Source organism: Myzus persicae, unplaced genomic scaffold, assembly GCF_001856785.1.
Source record: "Myzus persicae strain clone G006 unplaced genomic scaffold, MPER_G0061.0, whole genome shotgun sequence".
In the NCBI taxonomy this organism is placed as follows: domain Eukaryota; kingdom Metazoa; phylum Arthropoda; class Insecta; order Hemiptera; family Aphididae; genus Myzus; species Myzus persicae.
In genome coordinates, this window is record NW_019101384.1 from 216,647 (window position 1) to 222,854 (window position 6,208).

The following is a 6,208-nucleotide window of genomic DNA, read 5'->3' on the forward strand; positions in this document are numbered from 1 at the left end:
AACGGTCTGGTCTGTAACGGCCAGATCGTAAGAACCACAGTTATATTATTGTTATAATTAGGTACAGCACTATTATTATGTATAAATTATAGGCACCTACCTATAGGCATAGGTACACACGCAGTTGTTGTTATCGTTCACATTCACCGCCGGACGAAACATCTATAACCGGACGACATGGAACCGTCAGAGCATAAAAATCATAATTTCCGTTATTATATTATCATTATATGTCTTAAAATGATACATATTATTCTCGACAGTTTGCGATCAACACGTTCTATTACGCGTCGCTTCGCGTAATATTATAATTTAATGCACACGGATGGCACGGAAGCATGGAGTTATGTGCATTAATGCACGTAAGTAGGAACCTGCAGCTACTATTGTTAGTCATAGTTCTGATATGTGTGCAAAATATTGTGTAGCTATAGATACCTAACGTTTACCTTACGACCAATTTTAAAATCTGTGCCAAATCGTTGGTTTTCTAAAGTTTCGTTTGGTTAGCAGACTCTATGCGCGTCACGCGTACGACGCCCGATAAATATCTTAATAACATGTAGATTTGTGCATTGTGTATAATCATAATTATATTATAATAATATAATATGAAAGCAGCACGGTGATAGATCTCACGGAATTATTTTCTCTCTGTAGCCAGCCCAGAACCGCGCTTTAGATATCTTAACTTAAACATAATATGGTTTCGGATGTATCTGCGTTAGTTTATCTTTTTGAAATGTTGTTTGTGCATTCGTGATCTTGTAATTGCAGGGCTCCTACGTCCTATATATATATATATATATATATATATTATATATATATGTATATAATACATATAGTATTTTGTATTACATTTTTGTTTTACAAATACTTCAAGTAAAAATATTACTTAGAAGTAACCAAACCTTGTGTAGTACGCAAACGACAATATTATTTGAGACAATTGAATTAAGTGAGGGGTAAGATTTACGGTTTACTGTTCAACCATTGGCGTAAAAATGTCCAGGTTTTCTTTATTTCCTGAATATTTTAAAATGTATTGAACATTTTGTACTTATTATACTCCCTCTCCCACTAAGTACCAACTATATTCAATTTTTTAACAGAATCCACCTTCAACATTGAAAATTGAACCAAAAATGTTTCTCCAAAAGCAAAAAGGTAATGGCAGACAGAAAAAAAACATGTAACAGATATTAATACCTGTGATCATAATGATATTAGGAAAAAGGTGTGGTCGAAGCGTAGAATGAGATTCAAAATTAATTGTTGTGTAATTACTTAATAAACTTACCTGATAGTTGAATGAAACCAAAAAATAATGACAATATTATTGATTATATTAAATATTAAAAACGTCGAGAACCTGAGAATCATGGTAATTTTAAATAATTATACATTTTGAGAATTATGATAAACAATTTATTACGGCAAAATAACAATAAATTTATTATACTTAAAATGTTGGAAATACTAGATTATAATTTATAAGCACAATGAAGTTGTGTTATGTTTATGAAAATACATAAAGTGCTTAATACCTACTTACTAACTTCTTGTAATTTCAACTTTGCAGTCTTATTGTTTTAAAGGTTATACTCTTTTCTTCATAGGTCATGAGTGTTGTGATCAGTATTGCTATGTTTCACAAAATGTATTAATGGACAATAGGAGTTGAAAATCTTGTATTTTTTAAGGAAATTAAAGTAATAATATAATTAATTTTTTTTTACATTTTAGCCTTAAATCAATTAAGTAGAGTAGTAGATAGACTGTTAAAAATATATGCTGATTGGAACATTTAATGATGGTAAAGTATTTCCAATATATTTTAATAAATCTATTATTAGAAGTAATTGGAAGACAATTTTGCAAGGATTGATCTACATCAGTTAATTCAAAGACATCAATGGTGTCTCAAAATTTTGAAAAGCAATTCGCAACAGACAATATTTTGAAAACAAATTCATTGGGATGAATCAAACTACTTTGCGATTTTAGGTTTATCAGTGTAGATTCTGGTTTCTCTGAATAAGATGCTTAGATGTTTTACGTAAAAAAGTAAATCAGTTTAACAAACATTGACATTGTTGTTTCATATTACTTAAGTACTAGAAACTACAATAGTTTATTTTAATAAAATGTATATTGACTGTGGACATAATACCTATTACTGCAGTCCAGCAAACATCACAAGTAATCGTTTTTGTGAAATGCCTTGTATTTATCCACATATGTACTATAACACAATCTTTTGTTTCGGTTTTAAAATAATTGTAAATCAATTCATCAAAAACATTGTATTTTTCTGTCTTTAGAAATTAGAGTAGCTAATAAATTGAATCCAAGAAAAAATGACAGTCAATTATCAAGTTATCAAATTAAAATATCAAAATTATTAAAAGGCTAATAATAATAATTTATCACAAATATTGTACCTATTGTAGGTAGGTACTTTACAACACTATAGGTAGCTGATAAAAATTGATAAACTGATATGTAATATCATGTTAATCAGATCGCTACTTATTAATAATTTATATATTATACCGATTGATTTTTGGCATTAAGCCGAAATATTAATTTTTAATTTTTAAATTGAAAAATTTTTTACAATTTGTATTACACGATTTATTTGGCTACTTTCAATCAGAATTGTTTTCTGCCTTGTTCTAGAGCTAGGTGATGAAGCATTACAAATTAACATATTTCTATCAAACCAAATTACGAACATTGTATTCAATTTTCAAGTTTTTTGACCCATCATAAAATCGAGATCATTTGCATAATTTTCAATATTCGAATAATTAGATTCTACTTCGATTAGGAGTGGTTATAGACAAGCCAGGGCATTGTCTGGGCAAGTTTCAATGATATTTTATTAACTGAGTCAAGTTGATGTAAAATATTTTTAAAAGTTTAAAGCCAATAGTTATCCTGATTTTTTGTTACTCAGTTAAGTCAATGATGATTAAATTAAAAACTGTTAAGTCAAAAGTTAAAATTAACTTTTTAACTCGCTTATGACCAAGCTTGGACTTATAGATAGCAAAGGATGGTAGGCACTTGAAGTACTGAATGTTACAAGTTTCGAGATGCTCGATGTGGCGAGAAAATCGAAGAAAGTCTGCGCGAAAATCGAATTGCGCTAGCTAGACATTGCGAGATCGTCGCAGAATATTCAAATCCTAGTTCGGCATTCGTAAATCAGATAAATTCGTTAAATATCCAGATTGAAATATCCGCCAACGAGCGTGATGGGTATCGTCGCTTATCGACCAATATTGTTTTTATTTATATAATTTATTCCGCGTTACGTATATACGAGTGACAGCAGCCGTGTGCACTCGGGGCAATACACGGCGTATTCCGAAGCTTTTCGAACCACCAGGCCCGGATTGACACTATCGCGGGTCCTAGGCACTGTGCTCAGTTACCCATGTGCTTATACGGTTCTGTAGTGTTCGGTATATAAATTATTGAGAAACCGAATGTTTGGTAGAGGTAATTTTGAATCTCAGCGTTGTTTGAAGTCTTTAAAAATGAAAATATTTACAACACGAAAATCAAATATTGACTTTTATAATTATAACTTTACCCGATGACAATTTTAACACATCTAAAAATACATTTTATTTAGCTCAAAACATATTATATAAAATTAAACTGCCAGAAATCATGAGAAACAACTTATTTTTTACCATTTTGCATTTTCTTCCTATAGCCGACCGATTCCGGCCGCATATAATTCTTATTATTATTATGAAATATATTGATGTATGATGTGCGTGTGTGTGTCCGCGGTCGATAATTATTATTTATATAAAGTTTATAATATAGTTAATAAAATTTTTTTATCATTTCCTAAAATACTCTAAACAGTAATCGTGGTTTCATTCATCATAAACAGTCGTTTGCCCGTAAACCGTACGCATTTGATCAGTATAATGGTTTATCCAATCTGATTTCAATGAGTAATTATTACAAATTACGTTAATGAACATTGAGTGTAAAATATACACGAGAGATATTATACAAAATATTTTGTTTGTTGTGCTAACATCTACAGATAGTCGATTAACTAAAAATAATAATCATAAAAAAAAAAAAAATTTTACAGAAAAATCGTAGTCGTACATTTAATTTTTGTAGGCCTCAGGCACAGTGCCCGTGCCCTAATACGACCCTGCGAACCACGATCGGTTTATACCACTACCGGTGTAGTCCCATCCTGATTTAAGACAACGTGCAATTATTATTAATTCGCGTTTTCATTACTTCGGCGTTCGTCCGCAAAACGCAAGCCGACCGGCGCGTCACGTCTGTCGTGTACAACTAATCGGTTACGAACCAAATTCGAATTCGACGGAAGACGCAGCTCAATACCTACGCAGCGTTTGAAACGCGGCGGAATACGCTTTGTACATAGCCCCGGCGGCCTAGGTGGGAGGTTTGAGTGTCGAGATTATATTATTATTATTATTATTATTATTGTTGTTGTGCAGTCGTACACTCGTTACCGCGCCGCGTCAAGGTCGACGGGTCGCGGCGGCGGCGGCGGCGCCGGCGACAGTGAGCTATGAAATGAAAAAAAAACACACTCGGCGCGCGTCGGAATAAAATAATAATAATAATAATAACAATAATTGTGTGGTGTAGCCGGTGCTCATCTCTTCGGTTACGGCGGCTTCAATCCGCGCGTTGAATAGTAATAGTAATAGAAGTTGGCGTCGATTGAATCGCGTTGATCGAGCCAGAAAAACCTTATACAAAAAACGTGGGGTCGGAGGTACCAGGATCTCATGCGCTAGTCGGCACTTTTTCTCGGTTTCGACGGCGGCGGCGGCGGCGGCGGCGACGGCGGCTGTAACTGCTCGGCGCTCGTCCGACGATCGACCGTCACGATCACCGCATGCGTTCCTGTTGCGTTCTGTTCGATTCTATGGACTACACAAAGAGCAAAACGCAAGACACAACGCGTGTCGAACGGAAGCCGCCTAGCCGCGAGTTCTCTCGTCGAATAAATTCATTTCGGAATGGAAAAGTAAAAAAATTATTATATTACAATAGTGTAGGATTTATAATATTATATTGGAAAGTGCGCCTTGTAACACTGTCGACCGTGCAGCGTTTGTATAAGGTCAGCGTACACATTTTAAACACAACAGCAGCTAAAAACTGACTGAGATAATAATTGTATTATTTTTTAAATAATATTATGTAAACATGCCTATCCCTACATTGTGCGATCGGACAAATTGATTATAATACAGGTTTATCGTGTGATCGCATACAACGCATAGTAATATATATTTTATTGACGGGATGTTCCATTTTTATTTTTTTACGTCAGCCGGGAATTAAAAATCTAAAAAAATACAATTACCGAATCAAATCATTTATTAAGTAGGTATATATATATATGGGCGTTCCATATGATACTCGTTGTTTCAGAAAACATTAAAAGTATTTGTTAAGTATTATTAATATTGAAAATATTTATTTCAAACTATGTATTTTGTGCATTAACTGTTCTTATCCAGAGCTGTAATTTAAAAAAAACATGCTCTATGAAAAATTTCATAGAAATCGTTCAATAATTTGATTGTAAATCAATTGGAAATTGTTTAAATGTTACAAATGTGACTGAATTAAATTATTTACCTAAGAAAAAGTGCGAAATGATTATTTTTAACTTTAGGTAGGTACATTATTATTACCTGGTGTACAATAATAGATGTGGTATAAACGTAATAAATATTATAAATTTGTAAAGTTTTATATAAACATATTATACAATTGTTTATCATCTTAAATTGTGAACAGATTTTTGAATAATTTAAAGTAAGACTAAAATACCTACCTACATATTTTCAGGTTTTTTTCAAACATAAATACTAGAATCTATCTATAATAAATGTATTCTATTTCAAATACGCTAAAAAATTGTTTGCATTTTGAAATTTTAAAAATATAATAATATTTCAAAAGTACTTTAAAAAGTATATTCGAAAAGATAGTATATCTGAATATCAATGCGATATACATTAAATGTGTTAACAGTTGTTGTTAAATCAATAAAAGTCTACAATAAATCTACAGACAAATACAATTATCTGCGACGAGAACAATAAATTCCTATATTAAATAATATTGAGTTATGTATTCAGTTATATTTTAAATCATATTAAATAATTGCTAT